This window comes from Tenrec ecaudatus, chromosome 1, assembly GCF_050624435.1.
Source record: "Tenrec ecaudatus isolate mTenEca1 chromosome 1, mTenEca1.hap1, whole genome shotgun sequence".
In the NCBI taxonomy this organism is placed as follows: Eukaryota; Metazoa; Chordata; class Mammalia; order Afrosoricida; family Tenrecidae; genus Tenrec; species Tenrec ecaudatus.
In genome coordinates, this window is record NC_134530.1 from 44,363,800 (window position 1) to 44,381,031 (window position 17,232).

The window sequence follows — 17,232 nt, forward strand, 5'->3', positions numbered from 1 at the left end:
TGTTATGTAAACTGTCACCAAAAACACCATAAAATGTTATGTAAAAGTAAATAAATAATAACAGAAAAAAGAGAACATAGGACAGTTGTGGCTCCTTTCCAACCAGAGGCAGACTGGAAAGCGGTATTCCAAGATGGCCTTCAACAGCTCTGTCACAGTGTTTGTCTTATGTAATCGTCTTCCTTTGAGAAGAGGGGGACCAGTGAATAGGATTTCACTCCAGTGATTAGGTTACTATACATGGACACCTACGAAAATTCATGGCTGACTGCAAGAAAAGGTGCAGACTATCTACTCTCCTCATCTGTCCTGAATTTGGTTTTGCTGATACAATAGCAAACTGCATGTTCAATATTTAGTTACTATCATTTTTGGAGTTTTGTCAGTTTGTTTGCCCTATTCCTTTTCCATATGTTAGAGGCTACAGAATTGAAGACAGTATAGGAGAGAGCCTGACCATGTTTATCACTAACTAGAACAGAGAAAACTGGGCAGAACTATTTTTAACTCTATCATTTATATTAGATGTGGTACTTTGGGCAAAAACGGTAACTTTCCTACCTTGTAAAAGTAAGAAGATTATATAGAGCTTGTAGTGAACATCAAGAGTTCACTTAATAAAGGGTTTGACACACACAATTTAAAAGCTGATAATACTTCTGCCCGTAAATTAAACATTAGGCTCATGAAGAATTTTATAAGAATATATAAATCAATATTAAATATATAATTTGTTATTTAGGGCATTTGTAAGCATAGACTACATGAGTTTATCATCAATGCTATTTACAGAATATGCATGAGGTTAGAAGAGTTCTAGGTCAGCTTAGGGTATTTTAAAACCAAAAGGATTTTATCAGCTTAGGAATGTAAATGAGGTCACATTCGAGGATTTGTCCCACAAAAATAAATTAGTAAAAAGTACAGCAGAAGTACAGTGATTATGCTCATGAAAAACAATATGAGATACATATACAGCACTAAATCACTGGCTAGTGGAAAAGCACTAACTTACTAATTGTATAGTAAGTCCCATTTCTCCTGATAAAGCTTGAAGGGAATGATCGACTTTTCTATATTCTTTAGAACAAGATTTTTTTCCTGTATTCTTAATTCAGGCTCAGCCATTACACAAGACAATGTCCCACGAGACAAGACTAATAGGACATCTAACCTACATATTTGAATCAGGTACAGAGAAAGTTCCCCTAAGGTTTGGTCTGCTCTACCCAGAAGCCACAAGAGAGAATCTCACAAGGAAAACACCCTTAACTACAAGGGTTGTTAATATAAATCCTCTTACAAGTGAAATGAGAAAAATAGGTATATGGGTAAAAGGCTAAGAGAAGAAGGGTTAGGAAAGAAAAAAGGAAAGCAAAAAATAAGGAAATAAGGTATTCTAGAGAAACAAAGAAAAATGTATCCTGTGTTTGATTTTTAAAATATAGTTTTGACCAAGTGCCCAAACAGTATGTTCCAAAGGTTAACTTAGTTAACAGAGATGTTAGGAGATTTGTTTTTTAAGTGATCTGAGATGAAAGAAAAATGAAAGGAGGAAAACACTGAAGCACTATCAAAGTAAAGGGTTAATGGACAATGATATATTGAAAACTCACAGTAAAATCCTATTATTATTATTATTATTATTATTATTATAGAGATACATAAGTAATGTCAGAAGAATTAAAGCAAAAATTATTATACATTATTGTGAAAGGGCAAGACTAGAAGGTGAAGAGAAGGCGTCCAGGGTCTGGGGCCCCTGGGAGGTCTCCGCCTGCTGGTGCGGGCACCGGGGCTCAGCATGCCCGGGGTGAAGCTTAGCCAGGCCTACTGCAAGACTATGGGTACTGCACGGCGCCATGGACCCCCACTGTGCCGTCAAGGGGCTGCTGGTGGCCAAGAGGCAGAAGCCGTGCAACGAGCACCTGCCCCTGAGCCGCCCTGGTGCCCACCACACCCTCTTCCTGCCCTGTGTCCCCCTCTTCCACGGCACCCTGGCCTTCACGCTGACTGATTCCTGGTGCAAAGACAACAGCTATGTGATTGCCGGTTACTATCAAGCCAATGAACGGGTGAAGGATGCCCGTCCCAACCAGCTTCCAGGCCCGCCGAGGGCTTCAGCCACACGGCTCTCGTCTTGGTCGACCACACGAGGTTTACCATGGACTCCCTGGTGCCCACGACCCCCGTGTACGAGCACCACGAGAACGAGTGGCGTTGTAGAGACCCTCGTTACGATTCCTGGGAAGACTGGCCTGAAGCCCGGAGGATCGTGGCCTCACTGCTGGACAGCCGCTCCTACGAGGTCCTAGTGGACTTCGACAACCACGTAGAGGACATCCGGAATGACTGGACAAACCCTGATATCCACAAACCCGTCCTCCACCTGTGTTAGGGACGGCCTGGGACTGGGCGTGATGGAAAGCTGGGACGTCACCCGTGTCCAGAAGTGGCCTGGGCCCGGAAGGAGGGCAGGGTGTCTACACAGCTGCCTTTTTACTGAAGTCCCTTGGCAAGCACCTGGGCCCTTTCCAGCCCTGTGGAGCCCCTCCCGGCTGTCTGTTGCTTAGAATCTTCCAAATCAAAGCTAGTTCTGTTTGTCTGTGTCGTTCCTATTATACCATTTTAACTCAAACAAAACAAAACCCACATGTATTCAATACTTGGTTTTTTCATGAAGTAGATAAATGATAATCCACTACTTAAGAATCATCAAAATCAAAATAAGATCTCTAGACAAAAACATTTCATCACTGTATAATTTATAAAAACAAGAATACAGACATAACCCAAATATTCATCAGTAGATGACAAGTTACATAAATTATAATACAAAGAAAACACTGTCCTTAAAAACAATTAGGCCAGGGAAAATAGACATCCAAATCCAAAAGACATTAGTAAAAAGATACCTTTTTAGAGATGACAAGATCCTATATATAGAAAACCACAGAGTCTACAAGAAAGTTACTAGGACTACTAAATGAATCCAACAATGTGGCAGGATACAAGGTCAAAAATCAACGCAAAAATCAACTGGGATTCTATACAGAAGCAAGGAGGAAACAAAAGAAAATTATGGAAACACTATCATAAACAATAGAATGTAAAACAAAGTACCTATGAATATTTATAACCAGGAAGGTGAAATATTTATACACAAGAAATTATACAACATTGGTATGTGAAAATGTAAAAGACCTAAATAAATGGAAAGACATTCAATATTTATGGGTTGTAAGGCTTAGTATTTTTAAGATGGCACTACTAACCAAAGCAATGTAGTGATTCATTGCAATCCCCACCAAAATTCCAACAGCCTAAAAAGAAAAATAAATCCCAACAGCCTTTTTTTTTGGTAAAAATGGAAAAGCCAATCCTCAAATGTATAAAAAACCACAAAGGACCACAAAAATCAAAGGCAATTTTGAATAATAATAGTATTAATAATTTAAGAGGGCTCACAAGTCCCAATTTTAAAACGTACCAAAAGCTACAGTTATTAAAATAGGCTGGTACTAATAAAATAGGCTCACAGACTAATAAAATACACTAGAGATAAATCCGTACATCAATGACCAACTAATTTTTTTTTTAAAAGGTGCTGAGTCCATTAAATAGGACATTTGGATTTCCACATGCAGAAAAAAGAAAAAAAAATCAAGGGGCCCATGCCCCTCACCATACAACAACCCATCCAAAATTAATTAAGAAACGATATTCTTAGAAGAAAATGTTGGGACAAGTGTGAGCAGCAAAGAACGGGAAGAGAGTGTACACGGATAAATCCTCTGCTGTCATCTATTAAGAAGCCTGGCAGGCTGGGTTTCTGGGGTGGAGGGAGGCCTTCACCCTTGTGAGTTGGAGGTGAGTCCCAATTGCATTCTCAGAATTAATATTGTTCCCCATTCTTTCCTCCCATTATAGTGCTGCCTTAAAGTTCCCTCTTACAATCAAGGGGCTGATTGCTACCCAGCTGGCAGCTTTAATTATAGGAGCAGACACGTGCAATTGCTCTCTAGGCTCTGAAAACAGCGAGTCTCCCATACCTGCCCCTAGCATTGGTGTTAGGTTACTCTTCCAATATATTAGGGTACAGCCCACTTTGTTACATACGTGGTTATCTGTAATCAGGAGAGATTGTATGACCCCTGACAGTACAAAAACCTTGGATGGAAATATCTTCTCTCTCTCTCTACGTGGACCTGGCTCCTGAAGTCATGGCCCCCAAGGTGAGCCCTTCCATCTCTTATCTTGTCTGATGTCTCTTTAATTTTATCTCTCAATTATACAACCGCCCCTTGGACCCATTCAATATGGGGGCTGGCATGCCACAGGCAAGACCTAGTGTTTAAGGAGAGATTATCAGATATGATTTTTAAAACCATAAGCAATAAAAGAAACTAATAGGCACTTTATATTATAAAAATGAAATATTTTTGTAAGTCACAGGGCTTTAACAACAAAGGGAAAAGATAACCTACAGATTGGGAGAAATAGTTAGGAAACTACATATCCAATAAGGCCTTCACATTTAAAATACACATAAAACTTCTACCAGATAACAAAACAAGCCATTCAAAAAAATGGGCAACTGATTAGAACCATCAAGTGCACAACATACTCAAATGCCAACAAGCAAATGAAAAGATGCAACCTTATTATCTATCAAAACTACAATGAGATATCACCTCATCCCCACTGAACCGGGCGGATAAAACCACAACAACAAACAGATAACATGAGGTACTGGTGAGTTTAAAGAGAAAATAAAACCCTCAAGCACTGTTGAGAGTGTGAAATGGTAAGAGCCGTGGAAAACGCTTTTTTGCACAAGCTGAATCGCTACCAATCAACCCGCAATCCCAATCCGAAGCATGCATCTAGAAGCAGAGGAAGCAGACATGTACACAGAAACCTGCTCACCAAAGTGCACTGCCAAATGATGGCAACAATCAAATGGCAATCAGCAGACAAATGGATAAACAAAACAAAACACAACTTGCTCTACACTTGTGCTAAGTAAAGCAACTGTCAAGCCACATTTGGATGGACCTTGAAAACATCATGCCGACTAAACTAAGTCAGTCACCAAAAGACAAAATAAGCAAATATATAGAAACTATTAGTAAGGCCTACCAGTTGTGGGAGGATGCTAGAAAGAAAGCCTTTTTGTTAGGGGAATGCGATAGTTAATTTTACGTGTCAACTTTGCTATTCTCGGATTCTCAGTGGTTTGGCAGATTTGGAATGTTTGCTCTTCCATATTGAAAGAACTTAACATAATACACACATCTCGAGTTCCGCTGCTCTGAAAGCACCCAGGCTAAGAATGGCTCACTGAGTTTCTGTTGCCATGGTGGGAGATTTTGTAAAAGAATGGTGAAAATGGTGGCAGAACATGAGTAACAGAGGAGTTCTGGTGGGACAGTAGTAGTTCATTAAGGTAAGGCAGCAAACTACCAGAGGCTCTGCAGAAGAAATACAGGGCTTTCTATACCGGCAGAGTCCGTCTCAGAAACTCACAGGGGCAGTTCTACCAGGTCCTGTAGAGTTACTATGAGTCAGCATTGACTTGATGGTAGTTTTGTTTTTGTTGAATGTCACAACAGAGAGGAGTCTTCAAAACATTATGCTGAACAAAGTCAAGTGAGACAAAAGGACAAAGGCTGTATGAGCTCACTTATACAAAATAAAGAAATAAGTGAGTTTGGTTTTAATTTAACATGAATAATGTTAAACTAATATCACTGAATTGAAAATGTGGAAATTATGCTGGCAAAATGCTTTAGTGTTGAACTTTTACCACATTAAAAAATAAATAAAAGTACACAGTCCTTTATAAATCACACCATCCCTAATGTGCTTTCTTCCTATTGTTATTAGATGACATCAATTAAGTCCCAACTTATAGAGACCCTAAGTACCACAGAGCAAAACACTACTCAGTCTTGCACCATCCCCACAACTGTAATGAAAGCCCCTTGATCGTGGCCAAGACCTTCCTTTTGTGCTGCCCTCTAGTTTACCAAGCATGGTCTCTTTCTCCAGGGTCTAGTCTCTCCTGACAGTCTTACCTCAATTGTCAAACTCAGTTCATTCCAAATTCATGTTAAAACATCGAAAAGTGTGAGAACTGAATATATTTTTCCCAGAGAAAATAATGGAAAATCAAATATTTGGTTCTGAGACCCAAAAATTACGCTTATGAATTTTTCAAAGGCACAATAGAGGCCTTTTCACATTGATCACTGTCTGGAATACGCTATTGCATTGTTTCTGATTTATCCATACTAACAGCAACTTTTCAATTTCTCTGATGGTCAGGATTCTTCGTTTCCTGGTTAACGATTTCACACCTTTTGCCACCTCAGCTGCTTTAATGATAATTTTTTTCCCTCTAAAAATGTTGATAATGTTGAATTAACCATGTTGTCAGCTGTCAACTCAGATAAGCGGAGGCCTGATTCAAATTTCACAATGATTTCTTTAACTCTACTGTGATTCTGTTTTCCTCTTAGCTTTACTCTTAGTACCACAAACTTCACCATGGTTACAATATTTTATGCAAATAAAGCACAACAAACAGTACAATGTCGAGGGCCTTAATACACTAATAAAAGCACTATGTGTTGTCTGAGAAAGAATGATGCTTACACCTTCGGGTCCAAGGTGAGACGAGATGCATGATTTACTCTCAGCTCATATGGGTTTTTTCAAGTTGGATTTTCGTTTTATCTATCTAGTAAAGTTGGAAGAAACCAAGCAGATTTTTTTTTAATTTGCTGTACACATTGTGGAAAGTTCGCGATTGGAACCATTCAACGATTGAGGTATTACTGTACATGAGACAAAGTTTCACCATCTTTGCCTGTAAGGAGCATTCTGGATGCACTTCCAAGACAGAATGATTGATTCTTTTGGCAGTTCATGGTACTTTCAAGATCCTTGGGCAGCACCACAATGCAATGAATCAATTTTTTATTCTTCCTTATTCAATATCCAAATTTCACATCAATACTGATCAACTGAAAATACCATGGCTTAGGTCAGGCACACCTTAAGAGGTCCTGTGCAGCAGATTCATTTAATGTTATGCACCATTTCATCTCTTGCCTGCTTCCATTGAGTAGTGTTTGTGGATCCAAGCAAGACAAATCCTTGACAATGTCACTCTTTTCTCCATTTATTAAGATGTTACCTATTGGTCCAGTTGGTAGGATTTTGGTCTTTACATTCATTTGTAATTCATACTGCAGATCGCAATCCTTGATCTTCATCAGCAAGTACTCCAAATCATCCTCACTTTCAGCAATCAAAGGTGGGTTATTTTTGTGTGTACCATAAACAGTTACAGTTTTGGAAAATCAAAGCGTGAGTTTTACCCTGTCCTACTGAGTTGCTATGATTCAACATGGACTTGATGGCAATGAGTTTTGTTTTGTTAAAAAATGGTATTTGTTATGAACAAACCATTGGTCTTGCAAAATTCTGTCATTCAATGTCCAGCTTCATTTCTATCACCAAGACCATATTTTCCAACTACTGCTCCTTCCTCTTTTTCTCCAACTTTTGCATTCCAATTGCCAATAATTATCAAAGCACTGAGGTTGCATGTCTGATCAATTTCAGACCTTGGTAAAATTCTTCAATTAGTTCATCATTGGCTTCAGTGGTTGTTGTGTAAATATAGATTTCCTTCTGTGTGCATAGACACGATACATCACTGATTAAAATGGTCAATACTAATTTGTTTCAGCTCACTGACACCTAGGATATTGATCTTTGTGATCCATTTCATCCTTAAATTCATATTTTGCACATTCCAAGTTCCAATTATTATATTTTTGGACGTTTCTTTTCATTTTGAGCCATGTTCCATCAGTAAAAGGAGATCCGAGACTTTACTCCCCAAAGGCTTTTCTTTACTCCATTTCAGGTCATTCTTGCTGACGTTGCTTTTAGAGGATTTTGCACATAAATTACCACTTAACTGAGCACAAGAAGTTTTACTCTTTACTTTTTCAAGGACTTTACACTTTGTAGCTCATGTGCTTTCCCGGGTGTTCAGAATTGAGAACAATAGATAACTGACATTCTGAGGCACCAATATTGGCTTCTAATACAGACAAATGTCCATAAGCCATGCCCACAGCTCATAGTTTTCTACCATGAACATGGTACTAAGTAAGCTGGCAGGATTTTGATATATACAGAAAAAGCGCAATATCAGTGACTTCCCATCTTAATTTTTTCCTCCTAACATAAGGGTTGCTCTTTTGTCTGCTGATTTTCAATCATTTGCTAATGAACTATTTAACTAAATATTCCTGGTGAGTAAATTCTGCTTCTTAAAAATCAATATATATATAGTAAAAATCTAAAATATTTACCAAATCAATAATTTTTACAAGTACAATTTAGTGACATTATCTTCATGTTGTATAACCATTTACCACTATCCTTTTACCCCTCAGCAGTAATCATGTTCCTAATCTCTTTACCACTGGTAACCACTAACAAGGTTTGGTAACCACATCAAGGGGTCAAGTTCAAATGTTTTAAACATGATGGTGGCAATAAATGTACAAATGTGCTTGAACCAATGGATGGATGTGTGGATTGTGATGAGTTGTACGAGTCCCCAATAAAATGATTTAAAACAATTTTTAAGCAGAGAATACCAGGAAAAAATAAATAAAATGATTTATTTCTTCTGTTCAACACTCTACTTTATCTGACAATTGAGCAACCCTACAATGATAGTTTAGATGTACATCTGACAAAGTTGCTGATCATTCACCATCTTTTGCCTATAGGATTTCCTTTACATCAGAATGCGCTTTTGAAAAATAAAAAGGAAAATGCCGTCTGTAGCACAAGTGAAAGACTGCAGTGCCTATTACAGCTGACAATAAAACAGACCTCTCAATTCATGCCAATAACTAACCCATGCTTTTTTTTAAAACGTTTTATTAGGGGCTCATACAACTCTTATCACAATCCATACATATACATACATCAATTGTATAAAGCACATCCATACATTCCCTGCCCCACTCATTCTCAAAGCATTTGCTCTCCACTTAAGCCCTTTGCATCAGGTCCTCTTTTTTTTTCCCATCCCTCCCCGCTCCCCCTTCCTCATGTGTAACCCATGCTTTTAAGCAATAATGTTCTTGTGGGTTTTCTGGTTAAAATAATTGCAACTCCATTTACTACACAATTAGTTGTGATAGGCCAATTTCCTGATTCATTTTTATTTAAATTGGTCACATCAGTTATTTTGCTTTTAACATTTACATAGTGTTTTATAAAAGGCCACTATTTATTATCAAAGTTCTCAAATATTAGAGGGCTAGATTATATTTCTACTATTTTCTGATGTGAGACATTGAAATGCCATTTACAGTTGATATTTAACAACTGAATGCTCATCTTTAAGGTTAATCCATCATTTGAAGGAGCTATATAAAGTAAACACATATTAATATTTTAATTAGGTATCTGATTTAATATTTAATAATACACATTAAATATTAACAAGAAATCCTAACTTACATAAATGTCTTTAATTAGACAACCGAAAGAGCAGAAAACATCCAAAATGTTTATTAACAGGCTATAATTGCGTTCAGTCACATAAGTACATTGAAAACAAAAACAAACTTACTTCAAGATAGAAGTATAGGAAAATCTGTTCTTTAAAAAATAAATTTTATTGAGGAATCTTACAGCTTTTATAACAATTCATACATCAATTGTATCAAGCACATTTGTACATACCGTATATATCCGTCTATAAGGCAAGTTTTCCAACACATTTTTAATGCAGCCGAGGCACCTAATTTTACCACAAAAACTACATTTAAAATGTGCTGAAAAACTCAGCTTACATTTGAGTATATACAGTATGTTCTCCAGATTTGCCTGTAAATATTTGAAAACTCTAGCCAATTTTTTAGGAGTGCATCTCATTCTTCCTGGGTCGCCATCTGAAGGCCACCATTAGGGCGGTGCTGTGGCTCCAGTCTTTCTAGTTACAGGTCAAGAAGCAATGTGGGTGGGGAGGGTGTTTCCAGGGATCACAAAGAAACATCTTGCAAAGCCTCTACCTCAGGCAATGCTCCAGACAGAGCCCAAGGTTATGTGTCAACACAATTGAGGCAATCTCAAATTATCCAAAGGAATCATTTCTTTGGATGAGAGGGGTGGTGCTGGTGGTTGGGAGGCCAAAGGAAATCTAGGGGCTCAATGTCCTTCATTTCTAGATTATCAGCCCATATATGCCTATCCCAAGTTTGGGGTCCCATTTCTTTCAAATCAACTCTCATTTAATATCAGATAATCATTTTAGATTGAGGAGCCCTGATGGCATCAAGGTAAACCTACCTGTTGGAAGGACAGCAGTTTGAACCAACCAGCCACTCCATGGAAGACAAAGTTTTCTAATCCCATAAAGAATTAGTCTCTGAAACCCACATGGCTGTCCCACCCCATTCTATAGCATTGCGACTAGTCAAAATCGAATTGGTGGCATTGAGTATGGCCGTTGAATTTTTTTTTCATGAGTCATCACTATGCTTTTTTTGAGAGAGAGTGAATTAGAGTGAATGAGAGAGTGAGTTAGAGTGAGAGACAGTGAGTGAGTGAGTGAGTGAGTGAGTGAGTGAGTGACAGTGAGAGTGAGAGAGTAAGGGTGAGTGAGAATGAATCAGTGAGACAGTGAGAGTGAGAGTGAGTGGGAGTCGGTTGTTGAATTTTTATAAGGCTCTGAATTCACTTCTTACCTTTATCAATTTGTCTACTGTAAGTAATACCAACCAACCAGCTTCCCTATACTTCTCATCCTGACCAAACTGTAGAAACATGTAGCACAAGATCACATTGAACCTCACTTCTCACCAATGTTTCATCTATTGGTGGTGCTAATGTGGATATTAAATTTGCCAGGGATTAGCAGAGCAATCCTTTTTAACAGTTACAGAATCAGCCATTCTTACAGACAGAGAAGGCGTTCTTAGTGCCTTTTAGCCTAATCAGACTTGAGAGCCAATTTAGAAAACTCATTTTAATAATTTTCTTTCTCTAGAATCTCTCTGAGCACCAAATGTGTTAGTTTGGGTTCTCTAGAGAAGCAAAACCAGTGAAGTTTGTACACATACAGAAAGAGACTTATGTTAAGAAACAGTTCACACCATTGTAGAAGTAGCTGAGTTTATCCAGTTCAAGTCCATGTGTCAGATGTAAACTGAAGGCTTCTTCTAACTCTTACATATGCAGGAGATGATGAACAGAAAAAGGAAGAGGAAGCTGGAGGCGGGAAGCCCCCAGGCTAGGGTAACCCAATGAATCAGAAGGGCATTGCCAGATTACACAACAGAAGGTCAACAAACCAGATGCAGGATGCAAATCAAGCAGCAGAAGCAAACTAGCTTCCACATGCTGTGAATTTGCACTGAGAGTACACCACTAAGTATACACTGAAGGAACCCCCTCAATCTTAGCAAGGCTGTGATCAGATTAAGGAGGTGGAGCCTGGGAGGCATAGTGATTACACACAGGGTAAGCTAATCAAAACCACTAGAGAAAAATGAGTTTCTACTCCCTTTAACAGTTACCATTCTCAGACACATGCTGTCCTATAGGGTGGTTATGAGTCAGAATTGACTGGATGGCTGCCAGTTGTTTTTGCTTATTCCCCCTCATATCTACATGGCAAAAGACCCCATCTTGAAGTTGATCATACTATGTTACATCGTATCATGGGAGAATCCTAGCCCACACAAGTTGACATAAAACCTACCTATCATAATCACAATGTCACCTGGTACAAGGAAAACAAGGCCATTACCCACCATTATTTCCACAAACGTAACTATGTCTGTCAGTCTGTAATACTATAATGGCTTGAGTGCCGCTGTGATAGGGGAAGCTATGTCACTGGCATTTCCAATACCAGCAGGCTCACCCAAAGGATGCAGGCTCCAGCAGAGCTTACAAACAAAGAGACTACGAAAAAGGACTAGGATGTTCACATCTGAGGAATTCAACACTGCAAACATTACAGATACTGAAAACCTCATGAAAAGAAGCGGGACACTGACAGACAGTATGAGAAGAGGCGCTCCTCAGGTCGGAAACCACTCCAACATAATGGAGAAAAACCTGCCTGCTCAAAGTGGAGTCAACCAAAATCAAGGGGATGGAGTAGAATCTGAGAATACAGCCTTCAAGACCTTAAACTGCCGATTGGGCACGACTCAAAAAGAGAAGAACGCTAATGAAAATTGGAATGTGGACTACAAAGTATGAATCTGGGAAAATTGGGAGTTGAAAAAATAAAATCTAATGCATAAATATTGACATGAAAGACATTCATAAGCTAAAATGAGCTGGCATTGGACCTTTTGAATTAGAAAAACATGATTTAGTATGCTGGGAATGACATCATCAAAGGGAATAGCATTACCTTCACTGTCAAAAAGAACATTTTAAGATCTATTGAAGTACAATGATGCTGTCTGTGAGAATTATATGATCTACATACAAGAAAATCTAATGAATACTTTATTCAAATTTATGCTCCAAGCACTAACACTAGTGGCACAGAAACTGAAGAATTCTACAATGTATTCCGTCTGAAATTGATCAAACATGAAATAAAGTTGTATTCATAATGTTGATTTGGGATGCAAAAACTGAAAACAAAGAGGAAGAAAAATAACTGGAAAGTATTGCCTGGGAGATAGAAATGAAGTTGGAGATAGCATAATATAATCTGAAAAGAACAGCAACTTCTTCATAGAAAATACCTTATTTTAACAACATAAAAGGGCAACTATACATGGGAAATTCTCCAAATGGAATGCACGGGAAGCAAACTGATACATATGTGGGAAGAGAAAATGACAAAGCTCGATACTAGCAGCTAAAACCAGGCCAGAGGCTGACCATCAAACAGTAGGACAGACCATAATTGCTCATATCTAAGTTCAGGGTGAATCTGAAGAAAATGAAAGCAGAGTCATTGAGATGGAAAGACCATAGAGTCTCTGTACCAAAAGGAACTAGCAGACATCCACCACCGCAGGGGGTTAGCGTGTGAGCAAGAACCCTAAGGGACGAACAGCAGAAAAGGTGGGTGAAGGCAGACAGAGGCTGATGTAAGATACGAAAATAATCATCTATAATTTATCAAGGGTTCCTGAGGGAGGGAGAGGAGAGGAGGAAGGGAAATATTGAGGAGCTGATATCAAGGGCTCAAGTAGAAGAAAAATGTTTTGAGAATGACAATGGCAACAAATGTATAAATGTGCTTTACACAATGGATGCATGAATGAATTGTGATGAGTTGTATGAGTCTCCAAGAACATTAATTTTAAAAATAAACAAATAAGAAAACGATAATCTATAATTTATCAAGGGTTCATGAAGGAGAGGAAGGGAAAAAATGAGGAGCTAATATCAAGGGCTCAAGTAAGGGAAAACACCTTGAAAATGATGATGGCAACTAATGTACAAATGTGCTTGACACAATGGATGGATGTAAGGATGGTGATAAGAGCCGAGAGAGTCCCCAATAAAAGTATTTAATAATAGTAATTTAAAACTTCACTGTGACCAGAGAGAACCTTCCCAAGCAACTCAACTGGGTGCAACCAGAGCGATTTGCTTGACGCTCACCTAGCAGGAAGAATGTGTGCTAGAAGAGCAACTCCAGTTTTCCACAAGAGCCCAGTGCCGGGAGAAGGACATCACGTTTTGGTAAGAAGCATGGCAGGCAGCGAATAAGAGGAAGACTCTTCAAGAAATGGACTGACACAGTGGCTGCACTGGTGAGCTCAAGCACAACAATTGCGGAGACGGCACAGCCACGTTGCAGTGTCTCGTTCTCTTGTACAAGAGTGGCTATGAGTCAGAGCCGACTTAATGACGCCAACAACATTTCCTCAAATTACCTGGCACAAAGCCCTCCATATGGCTATCGTTTCCTAAATTCAGTTTGTCTCAAAAACTCGACTACATGTCCCAAATTTAGGCTCCAATAGCAACCCCACAAACAGCAAAAGATTTCCCCCTTTGTTCTGTGCTTACAGTGACATGGAAAAGCAACTTTAATCTGCTACAGCACACAGATAAACCTGTCATGTATTTGGGGAAAACAGATATCTAGTAATGGTGGCATCAGTACTTTATAAACATTTGACAGTGCTGACTATGAGTTTTCTGTAAAGAAATAATGATGTTAGTGATGAGCAATAATGAGATGGCACAAAGTAAAACTTTCTGAAGAGGTGAGTAAATGGTGAACTTAGGAAGAATACGGGAGTTATAGAATATACTCAACCATAGAAACCTTATACATTTTTTGTAAAATCCCATCCTAGATGATCTTCAAAGGTAATAAATGGCTTAGCGTTCAACAGTTGTGGGATGAAAGTTTCCCTAACACCATGAAAAACATGATATGCATTCAAGAAGCTGGACAAACTCCAAATAGGGCAGAACGTCAAAAGAAAATCACCAAGACATATCAAAATCAAACTTGCCAAAATCAAAGGCAAAGAAACAATCCTGAGAGCAGCTAAGGAAAAACAAAAACATTATCGACAGAAATAAACCAGTAAGACTGAGCTCTGACTTCTCAGCAGAAACCAGGCAAAGGAGACATAATCCAATTAAAAATTTGGCAGAAAATATTAGCAAAAACTTCACCAAAGACAACACCACAACAGCCAACAAACATGAAAAATGTTTGAGACATTAATCAAAACAACAGTGACAAAAAAGTTCAAAAGCACAGACAGTAATAAATGCTGGCAAAAGTAGAGAGACAGATGAGAGACTGAAACCTTCACTCTTACACTGCTGGTCAGATTTTATTTTTTAATCATTTTATTGGGGGTTCTTATAGCTCATCCCATAATCCGTACATATATCCATGGTGTCAAGCTCATCTCTACATATGTTGCCATCATCATTTTCAAAACATTTTCTTTGTATTTTGAGCCATTGGTGTCAGCTCATTGCCCACCCCCTCTTCCCTCATAAATCCTTAATATTTATTTCATATCTTACCACGACCACTGTCTCCCTTCATCCACTTTTCTGTTGTTCGTACCCCAGGGAGGGGATTATATATAGATCATTGTGATAAGTTCCCCCTTCCCTTTGCCCACCCCCCAACCTTCCTCTTCTCCTCCTAATATCACTACTATCAATATTGGTCTTGAGGGGTTTATCTGTCCTGGATTCCCTGTGCTTCCAGCTCGTATCTGGACCAGTGTACATGCTCTGATCTAGCTGGAACTGTAAAGTAGAATTGGGATCATGATGGGGGGAGGGGTGACAACCATTAAATATTCCCCCTGGAATCATCTGTCCTGTTGTTTTCTCCTCTGGATTATTTATCCCACCTGTGGGATGCAAAAAGGATTTTTCCCCCAGATCGTCTCCCCGAAATATATGCAAACCTAGGACAATGCTTATACCTTTTTCTTTGTTACGTTTACACCCCTCTTTTCAGTAACTGGATGAACGCATTACCATAAGTTTTTGGCTTACTTTTACCTTGTCCCATTGTCCTCTTTAACATACTATTTCAACTGCTTATCTGCTAATCTCCCAACTGGATCTTCACTTCAAACAATTAACCCAATTCACTCTACCTTCTGGTGGGGCCGTACAATTTTAAAGCACAGCTCAAAAGAGTTCTTTTCCTACAGTTCCGCACATTGGGTGCCTTTTGTCAGAAAGTAATAGAAGATAGGAGAATATAATCAAGGAGTCAGGCATATCATGGTAGCATGCTCACCTCCGGAACGACAATGATACCAGCAGCCAGGTTCCACAGAGAGTGGGAGGAGGAGAGGGGGCAGACCTCTTTATTTCTGACCAAGGCCTACATATACTTGGGGGCACGCAAGCCCCTGATTACAGGTAACCACATACAACACAGGAAGGGGCTGTACAATAGGCATATGCATCACTAGAAGGGGATGAGCTAGGGGTGTACACTCAATAGGAAGGGGAGGGACTAGGGATACACATGTGACAAGATGGGCAGATCCTAGACTCAAGATGGCAGCCTAACCTTGGTCATCCTTGAGTGGGCTTGACCTTGTCTCTGGGAAACAATCCTCTATCCTTATCAGAAGGGAGTGGGTCCTGCTTAGGGTGGGACAGACTATACAGTATGATTGCTCTCAATGGCTGAAAACAACCTCTAAGCAGCTTGCATTGATCTCAGGTTGTGTGTGGTCATTTACCATGTGATGCAAGCAGTATCCAAAGTTTGACATTTATTTGGGGAGACAATCTGGGGGAAAACCCTTTTGTATCCCACACCGGCAGATCTTATTTAAATAGACATGCAGTTTGTCGGATTTTAAAATGGTGCAACCACTGTGAAAAGTATTATGGAGCTTCTTTAATAAATGGGAATAGAAATAGCATATCATCCAGCAATCCTCTACTTGGTATATATCCCAGAGAAATAAGAGCAACAACATGAAAACATATATGCACACCCATGTCCATCACAGTACTATTCACAATAGCAAAGCTATGCAAACAGTCCTAAATTCCCAACAATGGAAGAATGGATAAATCAACATGGATACATGCACACATTGGAATACTAGGCAACTTTTGAAAAATAATGATGAATCTGTGAAATGCCTCATAACATGAATGAAAACATGGAGAATAGGACATTGAGTCGGTTCGGGCTCTATGGACAATAGACTCCAACAGCTCTCGGTTCTGTGCCAGCCTCCTAGCGCACACTTTAATCATCAAAGTACCACCTTGGCTTGTCAACACTTTGTGCATCAGATTTGCAATGCATTGTGTCATATCTAGACTGATGCTTCCATGAGATTGTGGATCTAAGCAGGATGAAATCCTTGACAACGTTGACCTTTTCTCGATCATAATGTTACCTATGGGCCTAGTTCCGAAGAGGTTTGGTTTTCTTTACAGTGAGTTGTAAGGGCAACAGAGGCAAATACTGTTATACACCCAATTCTCCAAAAGTGGAGATTGACTCTTGTTTAGTAGATGCTCAGGCAGGTTGAATACAAGCTGAAGAGGTGGGAGAGGGAAAGTGAAGTGTATCTATAAATGGATATAGGTTTAAGAGGGGGCACTTGGTGCAAATATATCCACGAATATAGTGCAGCATACAGGGAACAAAATCAAGAAATATTCTCACACATAACCAAA

General features: G+C 39.1%; 1 protein-coding gene and 1 pseudogene across 12 annotated transcripts in view; one reads left to right on the forward strand and one right to left on the reverse strand.

The window, feature by feature from the left end:
• Positions 1 to 17,232, reverse strand: part of EIF4G3 (eukaryotic translation initiation factor 4 gamma 3) — a 382,761-nt gene that overhangs the window by 250,263 nt on the left and 115,266 nt on the right. The window lies entirely within an intron of this gene.
• On the forward strand, positions 1,805 to 2,398 carry LOC142433659 (ER membrane protein complex subunit 8-like; annotated as a pseudogene).